Consider the following 25,345-nt stretch of genomic DNA (forward strand, 5'->3'; position numbering starts at 1 on the left):
AGTCCATCCCAACGAAAAGTTGATTTGAATAAAAAGAGAAAAATCCAACAAACATAACACTGAAAATTTCATCAAAATCGGATGTAAAATAAGAAAGCTATGACATTTTAAAGTTTTGCTTAATTTCACAAAATAGTTATATGCACATCCTGGTGGGTATGCAAATGAGTAGACTGATGACGTCATCCACTCACTATTTCTTTTGTATTTTATTATATGAAATAGGGAATATTCTATTTTTCTCCTTGTCAAGTGAAACAACGATTAATTCTCCCCTGAACATGTGGAATGAGCATTGTTTAATACTATATGATTCAGTCAAGTTGGTCCTCATTTTCAAATCTATAATAAATGAAATATTGTATAATTCAAACAATAAAAAACAAAAGAAATAGTGAGTGAGGGACATCATCAACTTTCTCATTTGAGTTGTGCATATCACTGTTTTGTGAAAAATTAGGAAAACTTTAAAGTGTCATAACTTTCTTATTTTTCATCCGATTTTGATGAAATTTTCAGCGTTTTGCTAGTTTGATTTTTCTCTATTTATTCAAATAAACATTTTTCTGGGGTGGACTTGACCTTTAATGACCTGACAGTTTCTCTGTTTCCAATTATTCCACTCCTTATATCATCTTCACATTTTTCTCTTCATTTCTTTCTTCGTATTTTTGTCTGTTCCTTCCTTTTTTATTTACCCTTTTCCCCTATTTTCGGCAGAAGGGGGGGGGGTGCGGAGCCGCTCCGGCTCTCTGGATCCACATAATTATCGTTACAGGGAAATACAGCAATTGTAGTTTTGGCCTATAGTCTTCTTTATACAAATCATTATAATTGTGTGAATAATTGGGCATGCATCGCGAGCGCGTAGCGCCAAGGTGGCAGGGGGGGGGGGGGTGCAGTGAAATATATTGCTGTACACATGCGTAACCAAAAAAAGAAAATAGTTTAAAGGGGTGCATTTTTTAAGTTTTGGACGCGGACCGCGCATGCACTTGTTTAGGGTATCAAAAATACCAATTTTCAAAAAAGGGGTGGTTTTGAAAGACTGGTCAATGGTCAATCGCGGGGTCAAACGTAGAGTCTATGTAGGGTATGTTTTTTCCAAAGTTTTTTTTAGACTAGGCAAACGCGTTTAGGGTATGTTTTTCCTCGGGGCTTTTCCTCCTCCTTTCTGAAAAGTGTTTGGGCCTGAGACAAAACTTGTTTAGGTGTCATATTCTGGCGACAACTCGTTTAGGGGCCAAAATGTGCAAAATGAAGCCTTGTTTAGCGGGTTATTTTCAACACAGAGGAAAACTCGTTTATAGGGGGGTTGGAAATAATTTGGTCATGTGTACAGCAGTACATTTGACTGCCCCCCCCCCCCCCGGCAAGGCGGGGAGAGTTATAATGTTAACCGTCTTTTACATCCTTTCTTCACCAGGGGCTCCTTTCCCTTTTTTTTCACCCGTGACTTTCCCCCATTTTTTCTAATTCATTTAGGTTTCCTTTTTGTTTGGGAGGGATGTCCCCACCAGAAATTTAGTGTAGACTCATTCTTATGCCCCGCCCATGCTTCCACTGCCTACATTATAACTTTATTTTTTATTTTCTGTATTACTGGTACCTTATTTTCATCCTAATCGATGTGCATGTGCAATTTTTTATTATAAGCAAAGTTGATTTGAGTAAAAAGAGAAAAATCCCACAAGCATAACGCTGAAAAAAAGAAAGTGATAACAATTTACATGTTTGCTTCATTTCACCAGGGAGTTGTGATGTATTTCATAACAATTATGTGAACATCCTGGTCGGCAGTGGCGTAACTACGGGAGGGGGGGGGCACGTGCCCCCCAATCGGCTGACCCCCCCCCCCCCCAAAAAAAAAAAAAAAAAAAAAAAAAAAAAAAAAAACGGGGAAAAGGAGAAAAAGAGGGAGAAAGGAAGAGAAACGTACTGGGAAAGAAGAAATCATTGTTCATTATGATGTTTTGTTAAATTATAATTATGTTATGTTATATTACATAAGAAATATCTTTTTCATAACTTTATGAAACATTAACTCAGGGCCTATGTCTTCATTGTTCTTGGTGCTCGCATTGTCTGTTTAAGAAGATATCTAATCCTGTTGTACTAAAACCTCCCGTTTTCAAGTCAATATACACCAAATATATTTTTTCGCACTTCGAGATATTGTTTTATGCACAATAGTATGCTTCTTTTTCATGACTACTTAAAGCGATTGCCCAATTTTAAGGTCTTAATATAAAACATTTCCTGTCCGTGCTTACGTTCGCAATTAGTGGATTGGTGAGGTATAACTCTCCATGAGTTCTTATAGAATCAGTCCTTAAAATGTCCCTTTTTCTGATCTGAATGTAAAAAAAATTCAGCTCGCTCTTCGGATAATGATTACACAAATTTGATTATAATGTCCATTTTTAGGTCTGAATATCCAAAATGTTCAGTTCGCGCTTCGCGCTCGCAATATTTGATTAGTGAGATGCGTATAATGATGATTACAATTACTACAAGCATGACAAGTGCTTAATGCGTTTAGATGCAATACTAACAAAATCAGCAAGAGCTTGGCACTCGCATTAGATGACTATGGTGAGATAGTCCTTAAAATCTCCCTGTTTGAGGTCAATATATACAATATATACAAAAATTTCAGCTCGCGCTTCGCGCTTGCATTGTTTAGTGAGACAGTTACGTATAATGATTACAAAAATTTGAGTCCCTTTTTAGGTCTGAATATCCAATATTTTCAGTTCGCGCTTCGCGCTCGCATTATTTGATCAGTTAGATACATACGAAGCGCGCTCACTAAATGGCTCAGAATTTTTGCTGGTGCCCCCCCCCCCATGCCGTGACCCACAGTACGCCACTGCTGGTCGGTATGCAAATGAGGGGACTATGACGACATCACTCACTATTTTTTTGGTATTTTAATATATTGAATATTGATGTTTCAAATTTCTCCTCATCGTCACGTGAAGCAAAATTTTCTCTTCTAAACATGTGGCATTGCCATGGTACTAACATTTAATATGTTCAGTCAAGTTGGTCTTTTATGTCAAATCTGTAAACATTGAAATATCGTTAAAACTATTTTTTAATGAAAGAAGAAGAAAGAAAAAGTATAAAATGAGGGACATCATTGTCTTTCTCATTTTACATGCCATTTTAAGTTGTGAATATAAAGTCTTCACTGTTTTTTTTTAAGTATTTGAATTTAATTTTACCATTAATAACCTGCACACAGTTTTCTGTTGCCAACAGCCCTGGCTGTAGTGATGACAGATTGGAATTAAAGATGTAATAATATTTAACTAGAAAAAAGAAAAGTGATTAAGGAGTAATGAGATAGAATCAAATAAATGTGGAGAATATGAAAGAAAAATGAGAGCCAAAGAGAAATGGACTTCGTGCAAATTATATGAAATCTTAAAGGTCAAGTCCACCCTATACTTTTTTATTTGAATAAATAGAGGAAAATCAAACTAGCTAGGCTGAAAATTTCATCAAAATCGGACGTAAAATAAGAAATGTATGATATTTTAAAGTTTCGCTTCTTTTTCACAAAACAGTGATGTGACATGCACACCTGGGATGCAAACGAGACAGTTTATAACCCTAACTCACTATTTAATTTGTTTGTTATTGTTTGAATTGTGCAATAAGGACCAAGTTAACTGAACCATAGTAATAAAAAAGCTGATTCAACATGTTCAGGGAGGAATTGGTCGTTGTTTCATTTGACATGAGGAGAAAATTAGAATATTTCACATAATCAAATGCAAAAAAGTGGATAGTCTCCTCATTTGCAAATCGGACCAGGATGTGGAAAACTGTATGTGAAATTAACCGAAACTTTAAAATGTGATTAAACTTTCTTATTTAACATTCGATTTTGAGGACATTTTCAGTGTTATAAAATGTTGGATTTTCCTTTTTTTATTCAAATCAACTTCTTTGTTGGGTGAACTTGTCCTTGATCCTTAGTTATATTCATAATCTATTATAGGGCTAATAAAATACATGAAGGAAGTTCCAACCTATATAAAGTGAAAAAATGACCCGACAGAAAGATATAAAGAAACTGTTTGAAGAATATTGGTATTGGAACAAACTATAATGAGCCAATACAAGAAATAGACATTTGTATAGCTTACGTGTACTTCCCTTCTTAGGACTGGAAGATGTTGTTCTAGCAGGGATATGTGACTATTTCCTATGGTATGGCCTACAGTAGGCCCTATAATTATAACATGGACCTAGGTCCATGATTATAATGACCACTTCTGCATTTGGATGTAGACCACAAGATCCCTGGAGGGTTTTCTGGGCATGGGACATTGTTTATGTTGGATTAACTACTGGTTAAATCGTATCTGAGTTATCAATTATCTTCTCACTGGGCACTGGTAGCAGTTCCCCTGGGAGGCTGATTGACAATGTTTACTAGCCAATGGAAAGTGACTCTGAAAGAAGGAGGTGGGTCCAGATTTGGAGCGTGAGAAATGATTTTTGGAAGATTATGCAGACCCTGTATTGGAACAGCAAGTTTTGTATGTGCTAGTCTTTGCGTGGAGGCACACTTGTTGATCATAGTTCCAATCAGGGTCTGTGCCTGCAGACTACTCATCGACGATGGTCATATTCAATAACAACACTGACAGCAGTGTTGTCTTATTCCTTCGCAAAATGTGAGCAAATAGCATTTCTTTCCTCCTTCTCTCTCCCTCTCTCTCTCTGTCGTTGCCTCCTACTCCGCCATCATATTTAACGAAGAATACATCACTTCTTCACTCGCTGAGCTGAGAGGATTGTTGCATAACACCGGTTGAATTCGGCGAAAGTGCTAGTGAAAGGAGTACATTGCTTGCATATATCGCGGGAAGTTATTCAAAAGCGCGGGCCGTTGAAACTCCAAGATCCGAAAGTGCGCATGCTCGTAATATCGGGCTTGTTGCCTCGCTCGAGCAGGAATCGCTGTCGTGGGATGGTGCAGACGGGGTTTCTTGAATCTCGAGATTAATCGCGAAGAGGGCTGATCGGGCTAAAATCTCGAGATTGAGCAAACTCGGGATGGTGCAGCACCGCCTACTGTAACCAGAAATCCATTGATTGTTCATACTATCTACCATAGTTTCCAGCCCACATAGTCCATTTTTGTTTGCTTCAGAGTCTTGTTACATCTACAGGTAGTATATGTTGACAAGAGTATAGATGACTCTTTCATAGAGCTATTTTTTTCTTTAAAAATAATTTATTGTTGAGAACCAGAATGGTTCATGTAGGGTGAAAAGGATAGGCCTGTAATTCAAGATGAGCAAACTTAAATGGGGGGGGGGGGAATTATACTCCGTTTAGATCCACCTCTCCTATCTCTCGTGTCATACTAGACAATCATCTGGAGTGAACACGGCATGAAATTCCTTATCAAAACACGAGGGGCCGTTTGGATCATCTGCGGTAATCGCGAGGTACATCGTTTCCCTTTGGACTCGCGAATTGCGTTGTCATGGCAAAATGTCAATCGAGGGAGAAAGTGCGTGCTGCACAACGATCGAGACCATGCGCTCAGATAAAGGACCGTTTTCTATATGCCGAGTTTATGCTGAGACCGTTTAGATCTACAGACCAACAGTGGATCACGCCGTGTAATCTTGCGATAGTGCTAGACTGTCTAGGGTGTATTTTCCTTCGGATTCAGATTTTCAGATTCGTGCTTTGTCCTATCATGGACCCTACACGGTCCTATGTGCCGAGACCGTTAAGATCCAACAACTCATCTAGAATGACCTGCGGTAACCTCCGGAGGTACTCCAGAGTTTTGGTAGATCTAAACGGGTATTAGTGTATTTGTAGTAAAAAATTGTTGTTGATTGCATGATACTATAAATGTAATTTGTTCAGTAGTGGGGAAGTTGCCCCTTCAACTGCTTTGTCAGCTAGGATTGAAATGATTACAAATACTGATGTTCATTTAAGAATACTTCTTCAAAATATTACAATATGAAACATTAATATGGGTTCTATATAAGCTATAATTCACCTGGTTATATCAATTCAAGAGAATTTTTTTCATATCTAATGAAGATATCAAAAGAGATATTAAAAAAACAGATTTTTAATTATATATATTTCTAATATTGTTTCTAAAGAGTGAGACTTTTAGATTATAGTTGTTAATCTACAATCATATCTAATGAAGACCACGACGCGTGGGCGTGTCGTGGTCTCGTGGTTCTGACTCTCGTCTTTCAAACAGAGGGTCGTGGGTTCGAATCCTAGCCATGGCGTGTTTTCCTTCAGCAAGAAATTTATCCACACTGTGCTGCACTCGACCCAGGTGAGGTAAATGGGTACCGGCAGGAAGTAATTTCTCAAAAAGCTGTGTGCACCAGAATCGGTAGACTAGCTTAGCCGGGATAATATAAGAGCGCCTTGAGCACCTAGCAAGGTGGATACGCACGCTATACAAATCCTATATTATTATTAATCATTAATGTTCAGGTGTCAGTGTGAGATTCATAAAGCTTAATATTATCCTTAATCAGATTCAAACTTATTTCCACAATGAAGCTACTGTGAGCTTATCGAGACATGAAATATAAATTTCATGGTTACCTTCCTTTCATTATTCTATTTTGTAATTCATTTATTTCTTGTAATATCTTAGTTCGACTGTGGTTTTTATAATTGTTGGTTATGATTTATCTAGTTAGTAAGGGGAAAAAAGCAAGAAATCCTCTCTCTCTCTCTCTTTCTTGCTGGTGAACCACATATGCCAATGTCCCTGGTTATTTATGAATAGAAACAGTTATGATGTGGCTAGATTTAATCCTCCAAATAAGTAAAGATTTCTCTACAATCTTTTTCTCCTCTCATACCAATGAATACATCATCACATTTAATCCACGAATTGCTTTATTCATGATTTTGTTCTATTGACAGAATAGAAGTGAAATAGTGAGGGTGGTGTTTTCAGTCTGTTTAACAATAGGTGGTTTCAAACTGCCTCCATCACAAGAATCCCGGTTAAATTATGAGAACTTTTTCAGGCTAAAAAATACCTGTTGATTATTTGTGCATTCACACTGCCCCAAAACATACTCTTCTTAAGTTCCTGAAGTTATAAGCATGAGCAGTATGGTCTGATAAGCAAGCAAGGTGTGACATTCAAAATCACTAGCTCAGACGGTAGCCACCCATGGTGCCTGCGCCCAAACTACACGCTGGGCTAAAAGTTCCTGTAATTTGCTTCCACAAATCACACTGCCAAAATACCTGCGACCTTGGAAATATCCCCGCAAAATTTCTTGTAATTTAGTCAAATAGCTACTATTTTGCGGGTATTTTCTTTCGGGGAGATTATACATAATTTACTTTCACACTGCCAAAATACCTGGAACTGACAATTTTCGAGGCGGTCTGAAACCACCTAATGTAGATGTTTGCCAGGGACCAAGTTTCCTCAGAAATAGCATCATTACTTTACTCAAAATTAGGGTCAGGTCTGAAATTTGATAGGAAACATGTTTGTCTGGTACTTTATATCTGCCAAATCAATTCCAGGATGAAATATTACACATCCTATTTATCTTGAAAGCTTGAAGTTAGATCTCAACTCACTCAGCTTCTTTCAACTAGCAAATTATTTTGTGAAATTGAATAAGGAAAGAGTACTGTGAAGCAGTTGAATTTATGATAATGTCTTGAATTCCATTGCTTGAATCAGTTTACAATTTCATGAAATGCTCTCTGGAGGGTTGGGAATCTGCTGATCCCAACAAAATCTCAGTAAAAATAAACTCTCTAAACTATACCCTTCCTTTTTAGAAAAAAAAATGTGTGTGGGTCTTAAAGATGGATCGCATGAATTACTTGGAATCAACAGTTTCATTATTCTATGAATAGAAAAAAGGCTGCAGTTTGTACAGAAAATATGTAGCCTATATTTTAATGAAATATTGCTCATCAGTAATGTATTTGGTGACCTGCGTGAAATATTCATGAAGTAATGGTATTACACTAAACTAACTATAATTTCATATTACATTGACCTCATTACAGTAAAACAAATTTGTATAAGAAAAAAAAGACTATCGGTGAGTCTCTCGAAATCAAATATGTTATGGCGACCAAAATCTGTTTTGACTTAGGAAAGGTATGTAATACATACAAAGGTATGTAACACATACAAAGGTATGTAACACATACAAAGGTATGTAATACAATCTGGTCAGAAAAAATATCATATCAGAAAATATGCGTATGATTTTCCATGAAATGTGGCCAAATGATTGTTCAAGTTATTTGAATAGTCCTATACCACAAAGTGAAGCATTTTCCTAAACTCCCTGCCCAAAAAAAAGTATAAATTGATAAAAAAAATAAATAATGAAGCCTCTTTTTAAACTATGGACCGTTTTATATCATCCATGATACACTTAGTATTTTCACAGATTTAAGGCCTAATCTTCTCTCTCTTTCTTTTTTCTGACAATGACTTTCCAACTTTGAAAATAAGTATTTTTATATATAGGTCTACTGCAGCTTTAAAACGAAACCTGTAACATTTCTTTTGCCAAAGTATAAGGTGACAGGTGGTATGTGAATGGCTTGGGGAGGGGCAGTGAATAGATACTCCCTCCAGCATGATTGCAACATTCCTTTACAGTGCTCTGTGATATGAAGGCTGAATTTGTATTTACTTTTCATATTCATATTATCATAATAAGTTATACACTTTTTATATGGTAATTCCAAAGATAGTTTTATTAATATTTAGTTATATTTTGAAGCCTACATTTATCTGCATAAAAAGATATATCATGGTGTGTTTCAGAGTTGCATTCCTGGGGTTTTTTAATCATAATTATGTCATCCAAGACTTTTGCATGTATACAAGAGCAATGTTTATTAATTTAATCTCTGATTTAGATATGTTTATAAATCAATTCGGCATATTCAAAATCTTGCTTTTAACAGCTTACCGTGTGCCCCCCTCCCCTCTCTCTCTCTCTCTCATCCTCCCTCCCTCCCTTCTCATTCACTCTTTCTATGTTTTTCCTCCCATTTCTGTTGAATAGATCAGTAGCTGTTTTTGTTTTCACTGGTGGCACCACCACCAGGCAGTGATCAAGGCTATTGACCTCTGTGTACTGTTGAAACTGAGAATAATTGCAAAATTGCTTGTTTTGCCCCTATTTGCACAAGTGTGCAAAATGATTTAGACTCCATCCATACTCCCATTGCCATACCCCCTCAAGAAATATGGAGCGAAAAATAATATTTTCATAATCATTTTCAAATTACAAATTGATTTGCGGGCAGGCGTAAAAAAGTAAATTGAGATATGGGAGCTTGATGGGCAGAAATATGGGCATGTTTAGATTATATCTTTTGTTCTGGGATAATTGAAGTGATGAAATGATGCCGGTTGATAGGCCTATGTGATATTTACATCAATTGAATAGAATAGATATGATGCATACCTGTAGATATTATGGTTAGCTGTTTCATATTTTCTTAAATGGTGAGGTGTAATGATAGTATAATAATAGACCTAATAATATTCTGTTTTTATTTAATGCTTAATACATTGCAGTAATCCATGTCTCTAAGCACTTTCTCCACTTCCTGGGGAGCATTTGAACCAGAGTTTCTAAACTCAGTTGCTATGCATGCTATAGCCTCCTATAGGGTAGGCCTACCCGTACAACACCTGGGTGGAGAGTGGCTAAGTATGGATTGAAGCCTTGCCAAAGGACCATAGTTATATTACATTTTCTAATGAATTGATCGGTTTTAATAGTAATTCACATCTTCAAGTAAACCGCCAGTTAAATATGATCACATTTACCATATTTGAATGAAATAAGGTTAATGAACATGAGTATTTTAAAAAAATTGCAAACATTTCAAATCAACATTTTATTTTAATAAAGCATATACCTTAATAATTTACCAAGTAAGAATTATTGTTCTATCCTTCAATTTATTGATCCTCTAATTTTGCATCCATAAGATGATTTAGGTCTAACCTTCTCTTGTGATCATATATGGTCAGTTATTTTACGAACTGGCTCAAACCCAATTTTCGGTCAAATTTTCGAAAAAAAAAATTTCTGCATATTCTGGAAGCCACTGATTTACTCTATTGATTTGCCAAATTTCAGATCAAAATTTGGATTATTTAAAAAATAAGAGCATATTTAATATTTTTACGAACTGGCTCAACCCCCTCCTTTGATTTTACGAACTGGCTCAAACCATTCTTTGTGTACTATAAAGTCTCTGGAATGGCGTGCACAGGTCAAAGACCCGACCTAGATGCGGCGCGTATGCAGTGTGAACATGCTTTGCACAGGGTTTGTGCTTCTAAAATAACATGCTCATGAATGATTTTACGAAATGGCTTAAACCGTGGTTTGTGCTGCTAAAAAAATAATGCACATGCTGCGCATGATTTTTCGAACTGGCTCAAACCCCCTGTTTTGGGTAAAAATTAGCAGCTTCTGAAATGCATACAAGCGCTTCATTTCAAATATTGACAGAATAAATACAAATTGCGGACAAAATTTTGTATATTACAAAAGAATAGAATGTATGCTTTAAATTGGTATAAATAAAGCACGAAGTTATGAGCATCTGAAAAACATCCAAACTTTGAACCAGATTATCTCAAAATCATGTTTTGGAGACCGGCTGAGGTTTGAGCTAGTTCGTAAATTCACTGACGATTTGCTCTTTCACTAAAATCCATGGTGATGTGAAAACTAATATGTGGCCAATCAGTTGATGCCTGTAAGAAGGTAACCCTTTCTTATAATGAAGAATGACAATGCTTTACACTAAACAGCATGAGATGTGTTTACTACCGTTCTCTCATTGCGTATTACAGGGCAATGACTGACCAGTCGTTAGAAAAGGTTATTAGAAAAGATTTTGTTAATTCACCAATTTTATTGTGGATCAAAGTGGAGTGGGATTGTTCTTATTAATGTTTTTTTGATACATTTAGCATTCTAGGGAGAGCTTTTGAAACAAGTAAAATGCTTATCTTGTGAGTCCAGTTTCTGTCTTGTATCCACTATGATTTTATCAGGTCAAGCTGGTGTGAATGTATGAAATCAATTACTGTTTTCTTTTAAGCCTTAACGAGTGTTGATAATTGGCGTGTATGTTTGTAATCTGATGGATGTGAATAACTCCCCTTTTGTACATTGATGGGATTGAATAGTTTACAATCTTCATCGGATAGCAGTACATAAACCACAATGTGAAACATTACCCCTTGGTAAATTGTAACCAGATATTATTTTGTAGGGATCATTTGGATCAGGAAGAGAGATGCCTGGGGTTTGTAACATTCCAAAACACCCCATATCAACATAGAGAATAATAACATGTGGTCTTTTCACCACTGCCCCCCCCCCCTTCCCCACACACACTTACACACTCACACACACACACTCACCGTTCTCATTACACTCCTAAAATAAGTTTAGTGGAAACCTGTTTAGGAAACTAGTTTGGAAGATCGCTTTGCTAGTGATCCCAAATTTGAAGCCGCAGCGTATACATTCTACACACATTTTGTTGAGTAGCGCGCTCAAAATGTACGACGATCAGTTCCTGAAGAACGGTTGTGTCCTCACACTAAAACTAGTTTAACAAGGCAAAGTGTTCTTGAAAACTACACCGGGAGGTGGTATTCCGAACTGGTTAGGAAGATTGCTTCCAAGACCGCTTTGACTGTTCTCATTACTTGTTAAACTAGTTTCCACCAAACTTGTTCTAGGATGTTAATAAGAACAGTATCATAAACAAACCTCTTACGTTGTGATTCCTGTCTCTCAATGTCTCTTTCTTTCATTCATTTCTCTCCCCCTCCCCGTCTTCATCTTCCCCTGTCTCTCTGCCCCACCCTTCACAGCTTGTTTTGCTTCTCAATTTGAAGGTATCATTAATGTAATGGAATAAAGATGTGTTGTTAGAAGAGAGGAGCTCATCAGGGTGAGCGTTCTCATCAAGGTCACATCCTTATGCAATTACATCCCTTGTTTTCTTTTAAAGTCACATCTCATTAATCAGTCTATCATGTACATAAAACTAAACCACTGATGGAGTAGCCTTTTATCAAGGCGTTCTGAATGAGGTTATGCTGCGCAGGGAATGAGAGAAGACTATGGCTGCATTTATGCGCCACTTTTTTTTACCCAAGAATCATGATTTGAAGCCATTTAGAAACACACTTCTGTAGAACCATGGTTGCATTTAGTCAAAAGTAAAAGTAAACATGTTTCAAATCTCAAACATGAAACAGGGAACGTTTAGAAAGACGTTTCTGCAGAGACATGTTCAAAAAGGTGGAATAAACGTAACCGTGATTTGAATCATGATTCTATGACGTTATTGTGGTAGCCCACTTCCATTTTCATTCCAAACTGTGTGCTGCCAGTCATATTCTTTGCTTTTACTTCACACAGCAGCCATACACATGTAAATAAAAATCAAAGTTGTGTATCTTTTTCAATGCGCTCCATCAGAAGGGTGTGGATGAGCTAGGGGAAGGGTTCAGTTTTTTGGGGGGATGTCTAGTCTATATTTAGTTACTTGGCATTTAGTAGCATGTACTGTAGTAGCAGCAACATTGACAAAAAAGGCCTTGCATTAGGCAACCAAAGGAGAAAACAAAGTAACTATGAATGAAGGAGGAGGCCTAATGAAAGTATCAAATTATTTTTTTCACACCACGTTCCTTTATAAGCCGATAGGTAATATCCACATTTCAATAAGAATCCCTTATTATATCTCCATGGATCAATAGGAGACTAACAGTAACAACTTTCCTATATATACAGCCAGACACCTGACTTTCGAAATTTGTCTTTTCCTATTTTATACTGAATCCCCATTTCACTTTCTTATCATACTGCAAGCACAGTTGAATCAAGTTGGCAGAAGTGACCCTCTCCATTTCATAATCATGATTTCATTCCCTTTGCTGTCAAAAGATGATGGTCATCTGATTGTATTCTCTTTCTTTACTCCATCACAGGTAGACAGGGGAACACCCATTGATCTTGATATTGGATGCCATGCTGTTCATCTTATTAGGTCTTGTGGTCTACCAACAGTTTAGTTCAAGAGACTTTTCCTCCAGCAAGGTCTCCTGTCAGCATTGAGTCATCATGGATCTTCATGGTAAACCATATAAGATATGATCATTCCTAGAGAGAGCCAGAGAGAGAGAGAGAGATAGTATCTTCATAGATCTTTATGGTAAACAGTCTGATTCCTAGAGAGAGTCATGAATCGTCATGGTAAACAGCATGAGATATGATCATTCCTACAGAGAGAGAGAGAGAGAGAGAGAGGGGGGGGGGGGAGAAAGGAGTGGGTGTACAACTTGGGGGGGGGGGGCAAGCTTCCCCTGAACATGTTAAAACAATCTGCAAAATATAAACCATATTTAAATATTAAATTTAGTCATTGAGAATTTCAATGATTTGAGAAACTGTCTTAAAGTTGTTGTGGAATGTTGTTTATAAACACTTTAATATGCAAATACTAGGGATCAACTTTTAAATCCTTAGATATGTAGAAGGAATCTGTATGATTCTAAGGATTAACTTCTTAATCTGTAGAGACTTAAAAAGGTATTCTTTGTGATAAAAAATAAACAATTTGCTGTCACTATTCCAACAAATCTGGATATATTTCAAATCCTTGAAATTTAGAGAGTAACCAAACAATTAGACAAGCTGCAGTGATGCACTCCTTCATTTTATCCAATAATGAATGTAAAACTTTGGAAATGAATAATCTTTAGGTAAACAGAAAAATTAGAAAATTAACTTTGAACCAGGAACTCTTTAATAGTTCAGCAGCATGGCTAATGAATCACAGAAAAATCAAATTTCAAGTTTTTATTTCACCAAAGAATCTTATTTTAAAAATCACATATACCTACATAAATGAAAGCCGAATAACGCAAGTGTGTTTTCAACTCGGTGTGTCTCCAAACGAATCTTGAACACACCTTAGTTTATCCATGTACCTCACCCATCACCTCACCCTTCTTCCTCTTCCTATCTCTCTTCCTCTCTCTTAATCTTTTACCTTCCCCTATCAATCATCATTTTCATAGCATCCAAACTTTCTATGGAAGTGGAAAATTTCCTATCAAGCTGCTTGAAGTTTTGCTGCAGGTTCTGTGACCTGTATAGAACTCCAGAAATATACCCCTTTCAGTAAGTTGCTGGCTTGCGCTAAGTCTTGAATTAAAATAAAGGGTCGGGCCAAACAGTCCAGATCAAAACAGCACTGCTCTGGGGAATGTAGGTGCAGTCCAGACTGGGCATGGGCCAGAGATTAATAGAAAGTTATCACTTATATCTGAGCCAATATAGCAATTGTGAACAAATTATTTAATTTAACTTCTCTGTATGATAGTACTTGTAATGGTAAAATAAAAGCATTTTTCTTAATTTGTGTTGAGTTACATCCAAGAAGGTTTAGTCAATCATATCAATAAAGGAGGTTAGTAAGGAAGGATGGTAGACCAAACACTATACTTGCCTTGAAACACTCTCAGAATCATTCTTGACACTTGACATTGAAAACTTCTTCTTTAATTTACCTTAACTTCCTCTCCATCGAATATAGAGGGCATTCACCTAGCCAAATAAAAATAATAAAATTGAGATTTTATACTTTCCTTCTACTCATGTTTGTGGTGAGGGAATGCCAGCTATGTTCATACAACAGTTAAAGAATTTTGTGATTTACTGCAAAATATCTTATTAGTTTAGCCAACAAAAAAGTGGTATCTTTGAAGGAAATTAAGACAGTTTTGATTTTTTTTTCTTGGTTTGTAACTAATCATAAAAATGGGTCATATATATGGCATTTCTCACATTTTTGATATTGTATGAACATAGCATCTGTCTATTGTATAGCTGTGTGTTAAACTCATTGGTCCCCAACTTGCATTAATTTCAAACTGATTTAATACCCATTCCAATGCTCTGTGATTAATCAAGATAACAGAAGGAAAGGAAACACCCATCAAACATTGTGGTTCACAATTTGATTGTACCTAGGTTTGAAGCATAAATTATTATATAACTATGATATGATCCAAACAATGTAGATTCCAATGTTGATTACACTGAGCGTTTCAGTCTTGGTTTTAGTTTGGTTGAACCTCACAAACTGTCAAGAGTAAAATGCAAAATAAAATGAAAATGCAGACTTTTCTTTCTCCTCAATTTAAATATGTCATGGCCTTTGAAAATATCAGGCCAAAAATACATTATTCATGAGACATGTATGTAATCCATCATGTGCTTACTCACCCTTAAGACTAGGGCCCTAGTGCATAAAAGTTACCATTATGGTAACTTTGTCATGCAATGGTATCTTGCATGGAATCCTTGATTTTAATTGGTGGTTGATCATCGTTACCATGGTAGTTACCATTGGTTGGCAAAGTTACTATAATAGTAAGTTTTATGCAATGGGGCCCAGAATTATAAATGAATTACATAGAAGATTTTTAAAAGGATTTTTAAAAAATGTGTTCTATGAATGATTTTATGGTGGATAAAAGTTTTTCAACCTTTAAATATGTACATTCATCCCTGTATAATTTCCTTTTTCACAAACAAGTTTTAAATAAATGTAAATGTGTTTATAAGTTTTTAATTATCGAGTAATGTGACTTCTTTGACTCGCTTACAAATTTCAATATAAATTGATTTTGATACAGAACAGAATGTATATAGATAGCAATGTACCTTACTTAAAAGAATAGAAAAATTATAACTTATTGTTACAAATATGCACTATGTAAATAATGTATTAAACTGACTTGAGTCACCACAATATTCCTTATGTCACATTTTATTTAAAACCCAACAGAAACGGTGTGATTAAGGAATTGAATTATCAGAAGAGTTGTATTTCCTTTTGTCGTAAGGTGTGGACGTCATACTGTACCTCAGGGTATAGTTGTTTCACTTCTTAGAATCCCATTTTCTTTTGGCATCTTTCCAACTAGGGAGAGTGGATTACTGTATTTAAGCTTGTGCAATTAGATGGGGATCATACTCTAGAAAACAAGGATAGGATTGGTGACACATTGTGAATGAAAATAGGGAATAGTTTTTCACAACAAATAATGCAATATTTACATTTAGAAAAAAAATGTTATGAGCTAGTTAGTAACGTGACAAAAGCTGGACTAAAATCATACACTTTTGTATTTTTTCTTTGTGAAGATTAATAATTAACAAATGAAAAGTGGGTCCCCATTTAGCCTTAATGATAAGGGATAATTTTTCAGATTGAAATGAAAATTTATCTGTTCAAATCTTATGTTATAAAAAAGTACAAATAAGTAAATAGGCAGAAGTTTGAAACCTGCAATCAATGAAATTTGTAATTGAATTTGTGAGATAACTTGTGCTCTATAAATGCCTCTGAATTTTCAAACAATCTTGCATTTTACAGGTGCTCATATCTTAGGTTATTTGAATGATTGATTGATTGATTGATTGACGGATGGATGGATGGATGGATGGATTGATTGATTGATGAATTGAATGGCTACAATTTTGTGCACCATATCTTATCTTTTTTCTTTTTTTTTATTCTCTTACATGAACAAGGTTCGAACTAAAAATCAATTTTCAAATAACTCTTGATTTTCCCCAGAATAGAAGCTTGTCTAGAGGATGATGAGTGTATGGGTCTTTCTGAGGTCATGGTGAACATGGGTTGTGATGAAATACAAGAGAGATTGTCAGGAAACAAATCACTCACTTTATGAACGGACAAGATAAGACGAGATACAAACATCCACAAACCAGGTACGTATAGTCTTTTAAAGTTATTTGGTATATATTATCCTTTATTCAGATAGTTCTAATGAACAAAGAATTACTTAAAATCATTACAAAGTGTCACAGAAACTATTCTAATTAATTTTACTAATTGTAGACGAAGTAGGGGTCCTGTCTTTCCAAAGCTTTGACATTCCTGGTAAATATAATATACGAGGTAAATACTGGACTGACTTGTATTGAAGACACCAAGGTTCATGCTAGAGCAACAACCAACTGATGTACATCATTTCTCCAGGATTTGAGGCACCCATTGCATGCATCGTTTGTATATTTACATGCATTACTACAGTATTTCCAGGGAAATTGTCATCTCCCTAAACCATAATTTCATCACTTTTGGGATAATCAGCAAAATGAATTCCCAGTTTTTCCAAGGGTTGAATCATCCATGTATCTTGTTATTAACAGCTGATGATAATAATAATTTATTACCCTTAAACAAATTAAATGAAATTCAGTCTGAAGAAATTCTTTAAAAATGATGTACTCCCAAAAGAAAACATAAGTAATATCTAATAAACATGCAGTATTATTAGAAATTATACATCATAGATGAAATGTAGTAGAATAAAAAATATGAATAGATCCCATAAAGAAAGGCTAAAGAACTTGCATCATCAATTTTATTAAGGGGTGTGTCATTTTGAATAGGCAGCTGCTGAACAGTTTATTGATAGAGGCATGGTCCTGTGTACATAATGACTGTTTACTCATTTAAAACTTTTTTACTTTCCTGTGAGAAATGAAATAAGATTAGATTATAGAAGGGTATCTCTTATTGGTGTCATAATAATATTTTATGAAGGAGTAAACAAGATGCTACTGATTTATAATCTTATCTGAAGATAAAAGGGGTATATAGTTCCAAATGTTTAAAAACCACAGAGTCATTCAAATTAATAATCAGCTTATTAAACAGAACTTTGGATCCTTAAACAGATATGGACAGATAATAAACAAATTGCAACATGAACAGCTTCAAACTTTAATGTATACGTGTATCCTATTGACAGACCTTTAGCCTTAGATGGTTACGTCCATGATCATATTCAGGATGATTTTCATATGGTACTATGTATTCTTATCTTTCATGATTCAGATATGAACTACCAGTGTCATAAGGTGGTTTCAAACCGCCTCGATCACAAGAATCCCCGTTAAATTACGAAAAATTTTACATGCTAAAAAATACCAGATAATTATTCCTGCATTCAGACCGCCCCGAAACACACTCTTTGGGGAAATTTCGCGAAGTTATGAGCATGCGCAGTACTGTCTGGTAGCAGACGAAGAAGTGTGCGCTTTTAGCGGTACCATCAGGGGACGGCCGGGGCGGGAGATCCGCCTGCGGCCGGCCTAGCTCTAGCACGTACTATATCTACTCGATCGTATGCGCAAATCATTTGTTCCCTTGATCATCTGCAATTGCACTAGATTTCTCTCCACATTTAAATTAAGGCCTTTGTGGCCTCCTCACTCCAGTGCGATGTCATTTGGTATGAAAATGTAGAATACTGGTAAATATCACCCTTAATTCGTAAAACTATTTTTTAAAGAAGAATCAATCGCCTAGTCAAAGTCGAACCCCGAGTCACGTCGCATGAGAAGTGTACGTACAGGTATGTTTACCCCTGCATATGCATGCACTGGCGCTGGCTTACTCGCTCGGTAGGCCTCGCATCAGCCTTGCATATCCATGCATATCGAACAGCGCGCGCTATGCACCGGAAATTCACTTATCGCGGTGATCGTTGGGATACAAGTTCCCGTAGTTTGCTTTCAGATTGCCAAAATACCCACGACCTTGGAAAAATCCCCGCGAAAGTTATCATAATTTCGCCAAGTACCTTCTATTTAGCGAGTATTTTCTTTCGGGGATATTACGCGTAGTTTGCTTTCACATTACCAAAATACCTGGTATTTTCTGATCGGGGTAAATTTCCCGATCAGAGAATACCTGGAACTGACGAATTTCGAGGCGGTCTGAAACCACCTGTCGTGAATGAAAAATAGGGTTAGCACGTTCATTAATTGCAGATACAAGATAGATGGAAGTTCTGCTATATAAAGTTAAGCAACCATCTGAAGTTATGATAAATCTGTCTTTTTTCTGCCGTTGATTGTTTGTGATTTGAATTTGTATTTTTATCAAACTTGCTGATTGAATATCAGAAAGCTACATAAAATTAGATGAAGTTTTCAGCCAATTTTCTCTTTTGCAAAGTGGTTTTATATTTAAAAAAAAAATAATAGGGCCACCCCTATAGATTATAAAATTTATCTATTGTATTTTGTTTCTATTTTGTATCATCCACACCATATCAGGTTTAGGACAGAATAGGCCTACGCTTTCACATCATGTAGTATTGAAATGGATCAATGACAGACACTTCAAAAGGATTTACCGAAACTTAGAATTAGGGTTTTAAACCCTGTATTTTGGGGAGGGGTCTGTTCTGCTAAGAAAAGTACTTTTTGGATAATTTATGATTTCCCCTCTCCTGTGTCTGTGAAACTACATTTGAAGTTTATAAATTTCATTTGTCATATCATCCCAAGCATTCCCCCTTTGGGGCTGACATCACCTGTATCAGGAATACCTCCCTGTGTTTCTTAAGGTGATGTCAGCTCCTGACACCATACCACCAGCTAGACAAGGTAATACTACCAAGTCTTGACCTTATAGGTTGGGGGTATGTACTATCATTCAGCAGGAGTTCTTCCTATTCTCTTCTTACCTGTAGCCTAGACCTTGTCTTTCTTCAGTCCCTATGAAGATCATACCCACTCAATCACAAAATAAATATACATTGCTTGTTCAGGCTAAAATTACCTGATAAATCAGGTTGTATGTTCACACCCACCTGAACCAGATGAATTACTGTAGTTAAGATACAGCAGCAAGACTCTTGCATTCCTATAAGCAAACAGATAGTCCCCCTGTATACCTGTTCTTCTTGCTTTATATCTACTCATAGTTCATGTTTTTTACAGTGCCAAAAAGATCCCTTCGACTTTGGAGTAATTCCTGTAAAAGTTCTCATAACTTTGAAAAGTATCTACCAATAAGCATTTTTTTCTTCCAGAGATAAACAAGTGATTTGCTTTCATACTTGCAAAACACTTGGTGTTCTCTGATATCAGAAGAATTTATGATAAAAAAATACAATTTTTTGTGATTGAATGAGTCTGAAAGTACCCTATGTTTGTCTCCATCTTTACTGCTGTCTCTGCCATTCTGTATCACATCCCACTGTGATATCCTTTTATACAACTCTGACATACCACAGAAAATGAAACAATTTGAGAAAGAAAATCCTTGACAATAAGGCCTACTCCTTTACTTTTTTTGTGCAGTTGTTAAAGCATAAGTTATTTTAACAGAAAATGTTATAATCAACAAACTTCTGCCCAATTCTAACCAAATATTCATTGATTTCAACAAATTATGAGTTATTTGACCTATCCTTTTGAAAACTTAACTTTTCAGATTATGGCTGATGCAGATAGCATAGAGGTTTCATTGTCAATATCTGTCTATTTAGGAACTATAAAGGTTTTTTTTAATTATTCAGATTAAGCTCTTCTAAACAGAAAAACAGTTTATAGAGTCTAGGAGATTTGCCAGTCATATGCTATGGTTTATAATGAGACCTTTCTCTCTCTATACATGCTTGAGCACCCAGTATGCTTTCCTCCACACACAAAAAAAAGATTCAGTAAAACAAGACAAAATAATTTCCATCCCACTTTATTGGAAAATATAACATTTGTCATTCAACATTTCAAAATTTTCAAGTTTTTGTTGAAGGTAAGGTGAATGCCTCCTTCTATTGGTAGTAACCTTCCTACTAGGAGGTGTTAATCCCTTTCTTTAATCCCTCTAGGAGGTAGGTGGCATGCAGTACATAATAGCTGGAGCTCCATCAGCCGAGTTTATTCATTCTCAAGTTACTATTCCAGGGTTTATACCTAGCCGAAATCTGAGTGTGTCTCTGCTTGTGAATTTGTTTGATAATTTGCATAATCGCTTATTTTTTTATAAATACTAATAAGTTGCAATTACCTTTTTAAGCCTACAAAATATCCCAATAGTTGTGTCTCCATTACAAATACTCTTGAGATTGTTCTTCTTTTGGATAGCTTGCAGGATTTCTGGATAAATCGAAAACTTTAGTAGTCTGCATGATTCCCTTTTTGAACTCATGATAAAATAGTGCAGACTGTTTCAAAAATAATTAATGCAATTTGTACTTCCCAATCAGGATTTTTTAAGGGTGAATTTATTAAATAATAATAATATTCCGCATTTATATAGCGCTTAACACATCGGAACGACGTCTCTAAGCGCTTTACAGATATATTATTACCCCGGTCATCGGATCCTTGCATGCCCGCATACAATGTTTGCACCTTCTCCACTCCCTGGGGAGTATTCCAACAAGAGTTCCAAGACTCAATTGCTAGGCATACTACATAGGCTTTCACATCCTACCGGGTACCCATTTAACACCTGGGTGGAGAGTGGCAAATTGTGGATTGACACCTTGCCAAAGGACGCTAGGCAATGGTGGGATTCAAACACACGACCCTCTGATTACAAGGCGAGAGTCAGAACTGCTACACCACGGCGCTTCCACATTTGTGAAATGGGATGTTACCATGGAGATACCAGCACCTCCTTGGTATTGTTAACCTGGTATATATATTTCTTGATAACATCAAGCTGAGTACTGTGGTGGTGATTCCAAGAATCATAATCATAAAAATGAGCCTAGATGATTTCATATTGACCTGGATCCTACAATTCAAGTGCGGTCCAATCAAAAGATTAAGGTTTCAAGGTCCTAGACTCCTAGTCAACCTCTTAGGAAGTGTTGAAACTTATTGTGGTCAGTGGCACATGACCCAATCAGTTGCACACGTGCAGGAGTGAGAAAAACGGTTAGGAGGGGTTTGTTTACGCCCCTGACACATGGTAGTACTGGTGGAGGCAGGGCATCGCTGTGGTTGCATGGTGGTCAAGTTTGGACACATTGTAATATTCTAGGGGTGCATGTAATTGCCACTTTTTTACCTAAGAATCATGATTTGGAAGATGTTTCCATAAAATAACGGTTCTGTTTAATCAATAATAAAAGTAATTATATTTCAAAAATCCCAAACATGAAATGGAAATATGGGAGCATTATGAAAGACGTTTATGCGACAAGACTCTTTTGGCAAGGTCCGTGTTGCAGCCTTGACTGTCCATATAAACCCCATACATGATTGTGTAGATACCCAGCTTTGATCATATTCATACAGGTTTTGTGACAACAAGTGCAACCCAACAGATTGCTCAACTGGGATCATCTGTGTTGGGGATCGGTGAAGATGTAAAAGCCCCTTTACCAACTTAAACTTGGCAGTGTTTGAGTGCTTTATGATTTCAGAGGTAGAATCAACCCCTACTCTGCTTTGCAATAGGAATATTAAGAAATGTGGGGCGTTGAGGATTCCAAAATTTTGTAGGGAGGCTACAGCGATTGGACAGTGATGATAGGATTTGGTTGGCCGTATTCATATTGCCACTGGAATTAGCCATGTTGATATCACTAGATTGACACATGCTTCTCTATTGAAATTTTGAAAAAAATAATGCATAGACCCTATATTATTGTGCAAAATCCATGCAAAAGATCCTCCTGGCAGTGCAGTGTAAATAGAATAAATAGAACTAATGTTTTGCCACCATTTTGAAGTTGTGCAATAAGCCTATTATAATAATAAATGTGTTGCAAATTTACCTTGCTTAAGAGCTTATATTTTCATCCGATTGGCACATATCTTTTGTAAAAAAAAATTCTCACAAAATTAATAGCCTTGGGACAAATCAGAGATTTAAAAAGGTATTTTGCATTGTATGAAAAATAATAGTTAAACGAGGAGAGATGAGGAGAGACCTGGCGACCTTGTAACCATCATTCCAACTGATTACCCCATTCACAAGTCCAATTCTACCAGCTTTCTGCCTCAAGCATTCACCCCTAAATACAAAAGAAAATGATCTTATGATGGTGGAAAGAAAAACCACAAAGTATGAGAGCAGTGCATCAATCATAATTGGTTCTCGTTTTTTTGTGTCAGGGTCATAAACCTCTCCATTCCTGGTTAACTTTAGTCTTTGCTTGTTTTAACTCTTTGCTCAAAATATATGACACAATTACTGGAAAATATATGGAAAATCAGAAAAACTTAGTATTTCAGCCTATTTGATTCAGCTTTTGCAAACATAGTTCTACCTCAATATGTTATATTTCAAAATACTAATCTTTTATGTTGTTGTATCCCCATCACACTGTACTTGACCCTTTCACTCTTATTTTTCAAGGTTTTTTTTATATTAGTGAATTGCCAATTGGTCTAAATCCTGTCTATTTTCCATGTTTGTATCAACCCACATGGTCTACACCTTGTTCATCTAAAACCAGTTTGTGGATTTGGCATGATTTATCCCATTTATTATATAGCTTATCCATTTTGCCTAATATCCACTAGGTATACCACTATGGCCTGTGGTTAGATGGAAGGTTTATGAACAGAATGTTCATTTGACAATGTAAAGTCAACTAAGGGTGTGTTCAATGTCGATTCTCAAGTTTAAACAGCAACATGAATCATGATTGAAAACTCAATTCCAAAACACCGAACACAAACACGATCAGCGGTGCACCGTTCAGTGTCGAAAATATAAAGTCGTTTATATGTTGATCGTCTTTGAATTTCGTAAGCGCAACTTTAGTGCTCAATTTGATTGACCGATCACGAGAAAGGTCAGTTCTGGCACCTGTTATGTAGGCTTCCACTGCAAGAAATAGTGTTCAATGTCGCATTCGCGATGCTCAAGGTCGTAAATTTTAGCTGATCGTGTTTACAAACGCACCTTTTTTATGTTTAAATTTCCTCCGAATCTTGATTTGAAAGACGTTTACTTTCACTCCCGGGAATAGTGGACATTGAACACACCCTTTGTTTCTCATTATATGGCGTTTTGTAACCACGTTTTAAATCATGATCCATGTTGCTATTCAAATTTGGAAACTGACATTGAACACACCTTATGTAGAAATTAGACCAACTGGGCATTAGAAAAAAATGAGCATTAGACTATTGAATTAGATCAAGTGCAGCTGTGTAGACTAAACAACAATTAGGCCAGATTGATAGTAGATGAAATGTAGTACTTGACTACCTAAAAAATAGACCATCTGCTCATACGCAAAGTGACTAAGGGTGTGTACAATGTCAGTTTTCCAATTTTAAACAGCAACTTGAATCATGATTGCAAATGCTATTACAAAATATGGATATAATGAGAAACAAAGGGTGTGTTCAATGTCCTCGTAAAATTAAACGTCTTTCAAATCACGATTAGGAGGAAAATTTAAATGTCGTAAAAGATGCATTTGGAAACAAGATCAGCTCAGATTTTACGGCCTTCAGCATCACAAATGTGACATTGAACACGATTGAGTTTGAAATGTATTGAAATTTGCTCTCGCAGTGGGAGCCTACACGAGCATGTGCCAGACTTGACCTTTCCTACGAATGTTCAAACTGCGCAATAAACAAGAGTGGCAATCAACAAATATTCAATTTATATTTTCATCAATGATCAGTGCACCGCTGATTGTGTTTGTGTTCTGTGTTTTGTAATTGCGTTTTCAATCATGATTCATGTTGCTGTTTAAATTTGAAAATTGACATTGAACACACTCTATGATCACTTCAATATCCAGAATAAAGTATATCATGGTTTGAGACTTAAAGGAAACAAAGTTGATTTTTTTTACCATTGTGGCCACCACTCCCCCGGCTCCCCACCCCCCCCCCCCCCCCCATTTGACTTAATTACTCCTTTTATCATTATTCCAGAGTGTTTTTTCACATTAAGCAATTACTTAATTATACATTATTTCCTTAGTAAATATTTTCTTTATCGTATTTAATATGCAACTTGCCGTTTTTCTTTGCATTTCCAGCACCTGATATATCTTCATATTTTAGAATGGAAACATTAGAGCAGACTTTGGACTTAAGGGAAATATGATATGATTGTAAAGTACCAGTAATATGATTTGATTACTCTGTTGTTCCTAAGGTGCTTGTAATTCTTATCATTTGCTCTCAATAGATTGAAGGCCATATTTTATCATACCTCCCTGTAAGAAATTGTTTGTGAATGAATTTTATATCAACAAGAAAAAAAAATGTGCAATAAAATTGGTTGGATCCTAAAGCTTGTTATGGTTAATTGTATACTTGGATCAAAAGCTTGTCGCTCTGTTTAAACCTGTTATGAATAATTTTGTCTGGAGTATTCAAAAGTGACTAATATCATCAATAGTAAGGACAAGAATAATGATAATGATTGATGATTATAATAATTA

The 25,345-nt window shown here is 36.0% G+C and overlaps 1 long non-coding RNA gene across 2 annotated transcripts; it reads left to right on the plus strand.

Annotated features, from left to right (window-relative positions):
• Positions 1–4,734: 4,734 nt before the first annotated feature.
• On the plus strand, positions 4,735–20,618 carry LOC135154681 (uncharacterized). Of its 2 annotated transcripts, none has more exons than XR_010294031.1 (3): positions 4,735–5,192; positions 13,061–13,206; positions 16,723–20,618. It is a non-coding gene; the product is annotated as an uncharacterized LOC135154681 (long non-coding RNA). The 2 variants fall into 2 exon arrangements; XR_010294032.1 differs by lacking the exon at positions 4,735–5,192 and adding an exon at positions 5,433–5,811.
• Positions 20,619–25,345: the final 4,727 nt, after the last annotated feature.

The sequence above is a fragment of the Lytechinus pictus genome, chromosome 7 (assembly GCF_037042905.1).
Source record: "Lytechinus pictus isolate F3 Inbred chromosome 7, Lp3.0, whole genome shotgun sequence".
Classification (NCBI taxonomy): Eukaryota; Metazoa; Echinodermata; class Echinoidea; order Temnopleuroida; family Toxopneustidae; genus Lytechinus; species Lytechinus pictus.